At 37.3% G+C, this 13,828-nt stretch overlaps 1 protein-coding gene across 4 annotated transcripts in view; it reads right to left on the minus strand.

The window, feature by feature from the left end:
• The window catches only part of LOC136290773 (poly(rC)-binding protein 3-like), a 498,211-nt gene that overhangs the window by 300,140 nt on the left and 184,243 nt on the right, over nt 1-13,828 (minus strand). The window lies entirely within an intron of this gene.

Below are 13,828 nucleotides of genomic sequence, written 5' to 3' on the forward strand. Positions count from 1 at the left end.
TTAAAAATTGGTATGCACCAATTCTTATGATGCCCTTTGAATGAATGTGCAAAGACCAGAAAACAAGACATGTTTTTCTTCCTTTACTTCCACTTTTCATCTTTGCTCCATTCTATGTATTTATTTCTCTCAGAGAAAAGTCAAAAGAAGGGGATGGAAAAAGGAAATGGAAAGAGACAGTAAGGACTGTCAGGGAGATGAGGGGACTGTTTTCTGCCAACAGTACCATTATATCCATTGCATTTTTAGAAGATCAGCTCTCTATAAATCATAGCTGCCAAGTATTTAGACCTCGTATATTCACTCCACCTGAGATCTTGAAGAATTTTGCTGACATTTCTGGAGCTATAAAGCAAGACAAAAAAGACTCCCTATCAGCATGCACTTGCTAGAAAACAAGCAGAAATCAGAGGTGTCCAACACTCATAAATGTGTGTAGAACATATTTATAATGCTAGTATTCTTGAAAAGAAAACAGCTTCAACTCTACTAGCATGACTAATATAACACGAATGTGAGTTTGAAATTATACAACACACAATCTCCATCTTTTGGTGCACAGAACTGAAAGTTCTGTACTATATTAACTGCCTCTCAAGCGAAGCACAAAATATGAATCCACCATTGCTGACTTATATTTTTTCTGACTCCACTTAAGCAGCACAAGCAATCTTTTTTCAGAGTAAGCTATGAAGAGATACACAAGTCAGGATCATTTAGCCTATGATAGCTGAAACTGTTTTTTTTGGTGGTTCCCCCCCCAATATCTATTAATGTTGGCCTTCCTGTTTTTATGTTGGTCATACTGACGCTGGAAACTTGACTGCATCAGAATGGGGTCAGTAAGCAGAGGCTCAATCCCATTTCTACTCAACTGAGTGGCAGAACTTCCATTAACTTGATAGGGAGCTACAGCAGTGCCTGAATGGCAAAAGATATCCTCCAAGCCCCCTTTTCTTGCCTTAGGCTAGAATGATATCCATCAATATTTTAGGATATAAGAGGCAGAAAAAAAAATTTAAAAATGGAGTTGTTTGGGAGAGTTGAGACAGGGGATTATTTCCACGGTTTGTTTGTTTTGTGGTGACCCATGTTTGAACATAGCTAAGTGCAAACAAGAAAGTAAAATCTAATACTATTACATGCTGCAAGGTTCAAACCAGCAGTCTGGCTTTATAATGCATCAGGAAATTTCCTCAGGAATAATTCTGTCACAGCATACTTGCATGGTATGAAGAGGAAAGAGATGCAGACCATCAATTTTCTGCTATTGCCTGCAAGCAAATTGCTTTGTCACGCACGTACACCTTCATGCAAGAGAAGAGTTACACATTCCTTTGTGCTTTGCTTGCTATTAGAAGAGTTTTCCTAGGGAACATTTCAATAATTAAAAGAGGTGAGCTTTAAGCCAGCTGGACAATGCTCTGCAGTTCAGACTAAATGAATCCATTGCTTTCAGATGAACAACTCAAAACTGATCCTCCACCCTCAACCCTGAGAATTATACTTCACTTTGCTTTACATATCCCATGCCTTGAATATCTTTGAAGTAATATTTGCATTAGGTCCTCAAAAGCAGTCAAACCTCTGTCTTTGAAACTATTAGGAATAGGAAATGAAACCAGCTCCTTTAGTCCCCTGCTGATCTCAGACGGGTCTCTCTCTACATTTCCCTGAAGGTGCACAAGTCCTGTGGGCTTTAGCAGGTGGTCCAGGCATTTGAGCAGGCTCTGCCATAGGAAGAACCATGACTGATAAGGGCTTTCACATCCTCTTTCTATGAGGATCTGAAAACATTTGAAAGATAAGTGTCAGAATAAACACTGGCATATCTATCTCATCTTTATAACGTATTTGTTAAAGTCCGAAAGAAAGAAATTTTTTTTTATGCTTTAAGATCCATAATTTCTTTAAGAATATTACTCTTTCTGTTTTAAATCTATAGTGTCTTTCTCTTTATTTGAATTTTTGTTTAGAGGAAGGTTTATGAATGAAAATTGGTGTAATGGAAATATATTAGCAACATATTCAATCATTGATACATACTTTTATCTAGATTTAAAAAATTAGCTTGAAAATTCATTAGATTTAACATGCAACATTTTTCTTCTTTCAATTTCAAACACATTTCCTTATATACAGAACTGAAAGCATTTTCTTCTTATATGAAGATGGAGTTCATGACTCAATCTTCTCTTTGCTTCCTTCTTTCAAAAGACCATCACCTTTCAGTGCACAACACATACTTATGCAATACTAATGATGGAAAAGATCTGTGAGTGAATCCTATTAGTTGTGCTCTTTGCTGTTTGTCTGCAATATGGCTGTTAACAATAGGGAATACTTTATCTTTGGACTAAGCCATTAGAGTAGGAAATGTACTGTATGAAAGCTGATACAAATACAATTGGAAAAATGTGCAAGACACACAAACCAATATCCAATTTCTTAAAAGAGTTAAAGCTTCAAAAAAGTGTAATTTTCTCAGTGAGCAAACTACTTGGCATGGAGTGTAATTCTGTTTTCCTCTTAAGGTTGTTTTACATTTCCCGTATATATGTTGTTATGTATTGTTTAATTCTCCCTCAAGTAACAATTTAAAGACCCTCAGCTCTAAGTTATTACTCCCTAATGTCTGAGGCAAGATATCAATTTATTGTTTCAAGTACAGGAAACAACAGCTCAGATATCACAGTGCCTCTAAAGACAAAGGCTTGTTTAGCTACTGCTCTTTCCCTGTGCAGAGCTTCCCAATGACCCAGTCATGAGGGGATAAGCAGAGCGAAACTGCATGTTTCAAAGAATAATCTGCTCACCTTCATGGGAAGGACACACAGACAGAAAAAGTCATGCAAAACAAAGACGATGTGGGATCCCTGTGGTGGAGACTGCCATGTCTGTGGCTCCCAAGGAGCCAGGCACCTTGGGGAGATGTTGCTAACATGAATTATCAGAGAAATCCCATGATGCTGCTTCTCTTTTCTGCCATCCATAGGGTGATAAAACCCCATGATACAGCAATTCCTGTTTCATAGGTGTGGTACATCAAGAAAAAGTACCTCAAAGCCAAAACATTTGTGGAAAAAATGAGCTCTTGATTTGGGGTCTAAATTCAATATTTCATAAATCATAGAAGTCTGCACACTAGACTATAGTGATTAACCAAGATAAATTATAACATTGCACTGTTTTCTAGCCATGAAATTCTGCAAAGCACTAGATAAGGATTGCTTCTTTCATCCAGAGCACCAGGAGACCACTGGTGATTTATCTGAGAGGACTGTAGATAGAAATAAAAAAGGCAGTGTTGATTAACATAACTCAGTATTTTCTTTTAAAAAGAGTTTAATGGAACTGAGAGATTGAAAGTTTGGGGATGTGAGTTATTCACTGCTTGTGCACTCAGAAGATACAGCATTAACATGAGCAGGTCAAGTTTTTCCAAGACTGTTGTCAGCTAAGGTTCATTATCTATGGACTTCTGAGAAAAACACAGAAAACCAAAGCCAAAACTCAACCCACAAACCAAGTCAGCTACCCAAACTGAAGAGATTACCTAGTTAGATTGAGTAGATTTGCATAAAGGACAGGGAAAAAAGCAAAAACCTTTTTATCAAACCATTATTATAATTTTGTGAGACCATTTTACAATGGAGCCAGTGAAGACTACTCTATGCTCCTATGAATTTTTTTTTTTTTTTTTTTTTTTTTTTTTAATAAAAAGCAAACATTAAATAAAAAGCAAACAAGAAACATTGAATCTCATGGCTGGCATTTTGGAATGCTTTATCTCTAAACTTTAAAAATGGTGCTACAAGAAGTTGGACCTTGTTAAAAGTCAGAAGTGGGGGAAGAAAAAGAGCTCTGAAACACAGCTCTACATCACAGTTACCAAAGGCTAAGACTAAGATACAGTTGCTAAAGACAACAACAGCACAATGCTTTACATGCATTCAAAACATCTGTCTACAATAACTGACACTTGAATAATTGACATTTTCCAGTATCATAAGTGAATTGAAGTAAACTACAATTATTGTGCAGACACATTTCTGACCCAGCAATGTGAAAGCCAGTGATGCAAAATGCAGTAACTTACTAAAAGGCTGACAGCCACAAGCTGCTGAGGTTAGGTACTGCATTCTGGAAACAGTGATGCAGCACCTGTATCATGGCAGAGCATTCGTGCAATCAGAGGCATGACAAAACTCACAGGAGCCTTGCATCTGTCAGGCTCCCACGGATCAGTTAAGGAAGGAACAGAAATGAAACACACTGCATCTCAGGGATAGCATTAAAACGAAGCATTTAAAAATTCATGTGTGAAATGATAACAAATGTAAAAGTGTCTTGAGCATATGTGGGCTAGATACTTGGTGGTGCCAAGCTGTGCTGTCATAGGTTGTGCTCAGAGAGGAGGTCTGAGGGCTCTCCTTTCAGACCTTTCATTCCTTTCAAGAACAAGTCCTAATTTTTTATATTGCTCTTTAACAACTCTGTTTAAAAATCAGGTAGAGTTCTAGATACTAAAACATCTGAGAAAAATATTTAAACACCTAAATTTCAGTTTTTATATATAAGTATTTAAATACAACTTTATGTTACAAACTTCTACCAGCTATTAAAAGGTTGAGTCAGACTGGACCAACATATGTATTGTAGATCTCCTCATGGTAGGATGTTCTTAGTCCTATGGCTTTTCTTCTTTATTCATAAGATTCTTATACCTTTTTTCAAAAATAAAAACTTATTTTATATCAGATAATAAAAATAAATTCCTTGGGATAGGAGCAACAAAATCTTTTTGCTTCTTAACTTTTTTCCCCATAAATTCATTCATCATTTCACATCTACAAAATATTAAAGGGCTAAAGTAAGACCAAAATATGGATGACTTTAAGAGATCTTTGTTACCTTTTTAAACACTTTACCATCTGTAGTGTCCCTGTTCATCAGATTTCAAAATCTAAGATCATAGCTGTGTGCATGTGTGGGCTCTTTAGCCTTCCAAACCAGACAGGCAAATGAATTCTCAGAAACAATGCCCCAAAAAAAGGCAAAGGGCTCAGGATCGTCATATCTACTGAAAAACCTCATTCACAATCACTGAGTAAATCCGTTACAGACGTTGACAGCTTTAGATCTATGCATTACGTTTTGGGGAATAAATGCCACCACACAGTTAGCCTTTATAGAGCAAAGCTTTGGTTTTCTATATAAATCTGCGTTTAATGAGCCTTGAAAGAGATGATTGCTAAATAACAGCCTGCTGCATTCAAGCTCAACTGCCTCCAATTATATTGTTTATAATTATATAATTGTACAATATAATGTGTGTCCAACAATCCCTGAGTTTTATTACTGCACAACACTATGATACCAGCGTAAATCACCTTTTCACTTTCACAGTCAGCCTCTTTCACTTTGCTTAGTCAGCCAACACAAATGCACAGAGAACTGCACTTTTGACTGCTGAATGCATCAAACCAGCTTACCAGCCTCAGCAGAAATAAGAAAGTAATAGAAGTGGTCAGCTCACAAAGATGAAAGGGGAAAGAAAGGTACTGTTTATACAAGGAAGGAAGGGAGAAATAAAAAGGAAAAAAATAATTAGTTTAAAATTCTATACCCTGTTTGTGAATTTTGCCTCTTAGGGTGTTTCTTGATGGCAGATGCCCCCAAATTTTGTGCCTATCCAAAATACTCATGAGAGCAAGTACAAAGCAATTAACGCAAGCAGGTAATATTCTTTGTACTATTCTTACTCCTATGCGGATAGTGCAGCATTACCCATATGCCACTAAAATTAGCAAAAATCTTATTAGCAAACACACCATTATGCTGTTAAACACCTATACAAACCTCTCATTTTTCTCTGCCTTCAAAGAACAAAATTTCTGCTCCTTCTTCCACCATTTGAAAACTAACCCAACTTCCCATCAGCAATTAATACACTGGTATTCAGCATGTAATTATAATTCCTGCCACAGAAATTTGACCCCCAGTCATTCATAAAACTCCATTTTGATTTAATAGAGATGCCATTTCTTTGTTTTGAACAGCTTTGTTACACACACACACCTTCCAAAGTAATAAAATCTTTGTTTTTAAATGTGGCTCAAAGTCCTCTTTCTCCCTCCTCTCTCCAAGCACACTCTCCACACAGGAATTTCTTCTTTTCTCTTTAGTCCATAAGTTCTTACATCCACACCACCTGACATTTTAATCAGTGAAGCTCCAATAGTGCAACCCCCTGTCAGAAGGGCTGCCATCAACACACAACTACCTGCTACACTCCACCCTCTCTTCTCTTTGCTCTTGGCTGCCTGTAAAGCAGCCTGTGAGTTGGCCTGTGCTGACTTTTAAAGCTTGCAGCTTAGTTTAACTCCGAATCAATACACTAAATTTTGACAATCTGAAACTTTGATCTTTTTAACATTTGAGTCATTCTGTGGCTAGCTGACCCCTTAAAAGGGGACTTCAGGTGTAGGGCTTCACATCTTCTAAACTACTGCTGTCTGTCCTCCTCTCTCATCAGCATTTTCACACCTTTAAAATCACTGCACTTGCAGGCACCTGTACAGCAAGATGCCTCTCCCTGTGCTTGATGATTCAAATCACTGCCTTCTGAAATCCACTGCTATTGTTATTCTAACAATTCAGACAATTTACTAAATTGGGGGAAGCTGGTTTAAAACTAGGATTAATTTTTTCTTCATTACCAATAAAATGACTGCAAACCCCTTTTCAGGTCCATTAGCTTCAATATTGCTCATCAGTTCCTAAACAGTCCCTTAACTAGAGTCAATGACTATAGAAAAGCAAGGGATCTGAACTTCTCTTCAGTTTAGATGCTGTTGGGGAACTGTAGACTAAATTAAAAATCAGCATGGAATTATAATTATGTAGTTATATTAAAATAATAACTGAATCACTTTTTTTGATCTTGAGGAAATGTTTCACCACTTTTTATCAAACAACCCACTTTCATAGGCCACTTCTTGTAAAGATTCCTCAAACTGATTTTAATACAAATGTTTGTACTGTGTTGAAGAGAAAAATATCAGGTAGTGTAAAACGTGATCACTGTCTCATAGTTTTGTAAGACTGGTTGTCACAGCAAGAAATCCCACATAAATGACAGACACACCAATATTAACTTGCATTTAGATTTAGCAAATGATTTCCTATAGCCAAGCAATCTTGTTAAACAGAATCCAAGCAGAAGCCAAGTAAGGGAAACATCCAAGGGCAGATGGGGAAAGGTGCAGTGAAGAGCCAGCCCCACACGGTGTCCCCAACCACTGGTCCTCATGGCCACTAAAACCATCTGAGGTTGACAATGAGGCCACGGGGAAAAGCAATGTGCTGTCAGCAGAGGACATAGCACCACTTTTGTTCCCAGCACAGAGACCTCCACAGCTTCCAGATCCCCAAAACTACTCAAATGTGTTGACCCAATTTCCAGCTGCTGTGCTGCCCTAGCTAAAATAACTGGCAAAGTTTCTCACTGTGTCCTTCCCAGGTGCTCAGCCTCTTCCTAGGGGAGCATCTGCACCTTGTCTTGAACACTGGTGCACATTACAGCAACAGCAATGATAATGCCGATGGCAGAGACACTTTCTGCTAGAACCTGAAAATGTAAATATACCTTAAATTTCTGAAGCTGTTAAATAAAATAGGATATTTCTAAAATTCAGGGTACTTTCATTCACCATCTTGTTTCCAAGTCTCCAGGATTTACTCTTCTACATTTACAAGCTTTTTTCTGCAAAAATAATGGCTGCGTGATTTGGTTTCTTTGAGGAAGTAGCAAGGTTTCAAGAGTTAGCCTCATCCTTTTTTGACTTTGCTGCACTGGGAGGAGGGTGAGTCTTGTATGATCTGCAGTAAGGACCAATGACCATTCTGAGCGTGGAACATTGAGGACATTACCTGGGAGCAGCTTCATAAGACCCCACCGTTCATAAGCAGTGCCTGGTACGTGAAATTATGATCCCCCATGTGACTCAGTATTTTAAATAAATAGGCATCTGAACTCTTATCACCTGGTTTGTTTTCAAGCAGAAAATAAGGTCCCAGCAAAAGGGAGAGGAAGCACTTGGTAGGAGATGGAAAGTTAGGGCAGGGGCAAATTTAAAACTGGCAAGAGAGGCAGAATAAAGCAGGTGAAAATTTGTTACCAGCTGAGGAGAAAATAGATATGAGAAAAAAACCCAAACCAAAGCAGGTTATATCTTAAATTTTTGATCAGTTTTCTTTCACACATATAAACATTACCTTTAAAAGGCTTTTTCAGTAGATCTATCTGCCCTTACTTCTGCAAATTCAGAACTGTCATAGTGATTTGTGTTTTGTCCATGTTCTTTAAATATTGTTTTCCTGACTGCTAGACATGGACTCCTTGGACTCCAGAAATTACTGAACTGATGTTGTTTTGCATTTTCAGAATATCCATGCAATACAGGAAATTGTCTGCTGTAGAACATCTTCAGAAGATAAATTTTCCTTTTTTTTTTTTTTTTTTTTTTTTTTTTTAATATAACAATTTTTTTACAACCCCCCTTTGGAGAAGTGGCATCATTTACTGAAGTAGTCATGGCTTAAAAAGAAATAAGAAGTGTTTGTAAGCTAAAATGTTTAAATAAGAGTGTATTCTTCAAATGTAAAAAATAGAGAAGGTAAAAAAAAGCAGACAAGTACATCAAATTTAAGAGAAAAGAATGTGTCTTCTTGTCCTAACCATTGATAAGGCCATTTTCCACCACTCAGAAGTTTAAACTGACAGCAGATAAGAAAGCAGCTGAAAAGAATATGCATTAGATATTAGAATTTTTGCTGAGAAATAGAAATCCTGCTACTCTGTAAATGATAGACACAGCAAACATTTCAAATGGATCTCATCTTACTACACATACATTTGTGACCTGTTGCTTCCACAGGTACTGCTACAGACGCAGCAATTTTCTAGTTACCAAACAGGTTGGCTTTTCCAGCTACCTCACAAAAAAAAAAAAAAATCCTCCTTTTCAATCTGCAAAAGTCCAGGAAAATGTATGTTTAGCATGACAAACTGTATGCACTTTAAGCCCTGAATTTGAAAAAGTTTAAAAGAAGTCTGAGCAATAAAAGCTTTCTATAATTTATTATTTTTCCTAGAATAGGGGGGATAAAATGCACAACTGAAAGACTTCACACAGTTATGTACCCAGCAACTGTATTGCTGACAAAGAGCTGTTGGTTACTTTGATTTCCATCTCAAAAATTCTTTGAAAAAGTGCTCAGCTATTACCAAACTTTATATACATTGGCTTCCTGCCCAAAGTTGAAGTATTACAAGAGGGTAAAATATTCTTGCTTCAACAGCTTCATCACAAAATCTATCTCCATTTAATATAAAAAAAATGTTACTGCATGTGACTTTAAGTGTCTTACTTTCCCTTTCCTTGAACAGTCTTGTACCAAAAATTTGCACAATAGGTTCTTTTAATTTATTCAGGTTTACACAAAAAGATTTCAAACATATTTTTCCATCTCTAACGTTCAGGTAATCCAGAACAACTGAAGGGAAAATGTGTTCTGTTTTTTTCCCCTATTTGGTGGATATATATTGACAGAAACAGAAGGGAAAGTAGAAGTCTTTATTTATGGGTTCATCAAACATGGTATGCTTTAATCTGATTCAGAAAAGAGCCTGTAGATGCTACAATGTACTTGAATGCATAATGGCACAGGTTAAAAAAAAAAAAGAGAGAGAGAAAAAGAAAGAAAAAATAAAATCAATGAAGTCCATTTTAACAGAACACGCTAAAACATTTCCTAAAAGAAATTGAAATTAATAAAGAAAATTCAAAGTTAGGAGTTTTTCCATCAATATTAGATTTTGTTCTGTATTGAGGTTCATGTCCTTGCTGACAGGTAAATACATTACTGCAAGCAACCAATATGCATCCCTTGATCAAACACTACAATTCCACATCAAGAATGTAAATTTCTTGTCTTCTTTATAAAATTTTTTTTCACCTGCTGAAAACACCCTTCTTTGCATGCTTCCTCCCCACAATCCTTTCTTTCTTTGAAAAAATAGTTTCATTATCCAGTGAAAATTTTATTAGCATCTTTAAAGGCTGTAGGGTATCAAGCAGTCTTTCATGATATCACAGCTACAATACATAGCTCATCCATTGGTCATACCTGTTTTGACTGAGCATGTCAGGCAGGAATAGATTCAAATATTGTAGAACAATAGTGAAAGTGAACAGCTTTTCCACCTCACATGTTAAACACGTGGCTGATTCCAAAGCCTGAATTCCTAGGTATTACACTGATATCAGGATCAGTTGGCTTTCCACATTTCCACATGGGATTCATCTGCAAGAAGTCTCAAAGCTTGTCAGCACTGGTATTCTTGGATCTCCATTTTCCAAAGTGGCATAATTCACTTCTGTTGCCTAATAGAAGAAAAGGACTCTCTCTGTCTCTGAAGCACCAAGAAGGGCTGTTCTTTGGCCATGTTACCTGAGCCCTCTGCTTGTGCCATGAGCAAGGATGATTACTTCAAAGTGCAATGATTGCTCTTTGGAGGTTGTAAGACTAATTTCAAGCTTCACCTTGAATCTTGCATCATATGTCAGCTTTTCAAGAGACCAAAATTCCAATGGCCATATGTCTGGAGCCTGTGCCCAAGTGATCTTCAGCTTTTTTGGAGGAAGTGCTTTTTCTTGCAGGAACTGAGACCCACCACTGAATGCTTCTTTCTCCCCTCACATTATTTATTCACCTCTAAAAGCAATTTATTGGCTCAGTGGGAGAACAGATAACTCCCTACCTTGCAGAAAGGAGAAAAGACAACCTAGTTCCCTCCTGTGAATTCACATGGCCTCTTTGAACTCCTCACAAAGCCCCACTGGGAAGCTGCTCTGAAGCATTTTCAGGACTCTGGAGTGTTGCTCTCCTTCATGGAAATGCTGACATTATGGCTGTGTCTTCTTTCAAAGATTTTGTCACAGTTAAGACAGGCACAGTTTCCCTTCTGGGCCTACCAGTAATTTTCTGGGCTGTCAACCAGCTCTAAAAGCACAAGATAGTATAAAAAAAGAGGCATTTGCCTTAACTGCCTCTTACTTTCCAGAAGTTGTTAAATTCTCATACTTATTTTTCACCAGCCTACTAAAACCATTCATCTGATGCTTTTTTTCTCCCCTTCTTTTTCATTTTAATAGTAGAGATTCAGTTTTTAGCTCTGCCCCCCTTATACAAATGTTTTCCTGCCTGAAGTCTTATGAATTCTGCTTGGACTTCTTAGCAGGACTCCCTTGTATGAAATAGGATGGTTCTTTTTTTTTTTGTTCTTTTTTTTTTTTTTTAACTGCACTGCATCTCCTGAGCTAACAACTAAGGGATGCAAAGGTTTTCCATAGGAACTGGGATGTCCCATATACCCACAGTATAACTCATTCCATGAATCAAATAAAATATCAAGGATCAGCCAAGCTAGGAAACATGATGCCTGTGTACTGAAGAAGCTCTTTAGGAACAAGACTGGGTCCAATCAGGCAGCTGGAATGAGCAAGGGCTCCGCAGGACCATTGCTATCTCCATAGAAAGCCACTTTAGCTTATACTGACGTCTGAAAACAAGCGTAGCACAGACACACATGCCATGGATGTGCATGGAACCAGCTTGGGTCCCAGGGTGATTTATTTCCCTAGACTTTAGGCTGCAAGACCCACCCTAGAGATCATCTACCCCAGAGCTGGCCCTAGAAGAAATTCATCCACTTCCACACGTTTGAATGTGATATGTCAGATGGGAGCGGACTCCCTGCTGCCTGCTATGGGTAATGGTGCCAGTGGGCAGCACTGCCTCCTGCCCTGCACCAAAGCACTGCCACCCCGGGGAAACACAGTCCCATGCCATTTACAGATTAGCAAGAATGGGAATGTGCACTAATTCTCAGCCTTAGTGGTGGGAGAACATCATCAAAATAATTGGAACTGAAACTACACCCACACTGATGCTTCAGATCCAAGTCCCATATTTTCAGGAAGAAAGCAGGATGAGGGGGAGTTTCATCCTTTGTATCTCGTATTTTCTCTGTGAACATTCAGAGAAAGAAAATATGAAATGGAATGGTCTGCTGAGGCTATAGTACCCATTAATTTATTACAAAACGGGGCAAGATATTCTGTGTATTGAGGCAAACTGTTGTATGGAAAAATGGTGATGCAGGTTAGTGTAGCACAGTTATGGTACCTTAGAAATGCTAAATACAAGTATGTTTAGGTTTGGTTTTTTTTTTAATGTCTTGGCTTAAGTGGATTCTGAATCCCCTAAAAACATGCTTCTTTTCTATCCTTCATGTACCAACCTCATTAATTCTATTTTGAAACACATAAATGGTTCACATTCATTTTAACACATAAGTCCTAAGACAAACAAGGTTTCATGTGTTCCAAATGCTTATGTATCAGGATGTTTCTTGATGGAATGTTTTTGCTGGTCCCACCCCTCCTTCAAGGATATGATTATTAAGATCATGTTTTGCAAGGCAAAATTTGGAAAGAAGACCTATACAAAGTCAGAACTTTCTTACTATCCCTTCCAAAAGAAATTCATTCAAGGAAGTACAAAACAAAGATGAAGAAAATCTGGCATCATTAACATAAAACCTTGTACCCTGGAGTAAAGATGAAGGCGCTTCAACCTGTATGCTGACCTGCCACTTGAGAGTTATTCAAAAAGCAAGATCAAGTCTTTAACATGAGAAGAGAGTTTTTGCTTGTTTTTAAACATAAGTGACAGTGTATTATAAACCAATTCATGATATCAATATTGACACTCTTAGAATAAAAGGTATCTGTTTTCCCTATCCACATAGCAATTCAGTTGCTCTACATCCCATCATCAAAAATGATAGTTTTGATCTCTGTTTTTTCTGAGATTGGCCCAAAAGGAAACAAAAGCTGAGAAACCATGGGCAGCAAATACAATGCAAAGAATTTTTTAAAAATTGTAATATGTTATAGATGGGATATCCTTTTTAAGTCTAAGAGAGCTTTAGGTAGAATCCAAGAATGTTTCTGTTCTCAGTTTACAAAATCAGATTCTTGAAATCCACAGGGCTCTTCTCCACCATTTTCCTAATCTGATTTATGAGGCAACTAGTAATGATAATTACTATTAATATTTATGGTGCCATAAAAATATTATTAACTTTAAGTAAAGTTAGTTCAGTCTCTTCCTCTGTCCTATCTATCTTCCAGTTAACATTTGCATTGGTTAGGATAGAAAAAGAAAAGAAAAGAAAAATCAGGAATCTTTCCAAGCCTAAGGTCTACAACTCTATAAATTCTCTCAGAAGAACTACATAGATGCACTATCAAGTTATAAAGCTTATAAAATATCTCCTATAACAGAAAGTTTCATAATAATTTTCAGGCATCACAGACATGTTTGTTAAAACTAGAGGGATTTTGATGTTATGCATTTTGAAAACTGTAGAAGAAAACCTCAGTTATAATAGCCTTGGTGACAAAAATACTATTCTTTTTGGTGCAATTTTAGACAGCTACAAGATGGACATTAGAAAGACTTTTCATAGTTAAAAGTGTTTGATTTTAATTAGTGTTTTCCAGCCCCGTTTTTTTCCCCAAAAACACATTTGTAAGTTTTTGCTTGTGAATAAATCCCATGTCAGTTACCAGTAAGGGCATAACCCACCATGCTGCAGAACAATGAGAGCACGATGATAAAACCTGAGTTGGGAGCACTGAGCCATTTCACTGCTTTCTGGCAGTACCCTGAGAGGATTTAAACATTTTGTTTA

Source organism: Chamaea fasciata, unplaced genomic scaffold (genome assembly GCF_029207755.1).
Source record: "Chamaea fasciata isolate MVZ Bird 193981 ecotype frontalis unplaced genomic scaffold, bChaFas1.0.hap1 SCAF_1, whole genome shotgun sequence".
NCBI lineage: Eukaryota > Metazoa > Chordata > Aves > Passeriformes > Sylviidae > Chamaea > Chamaea fasciata.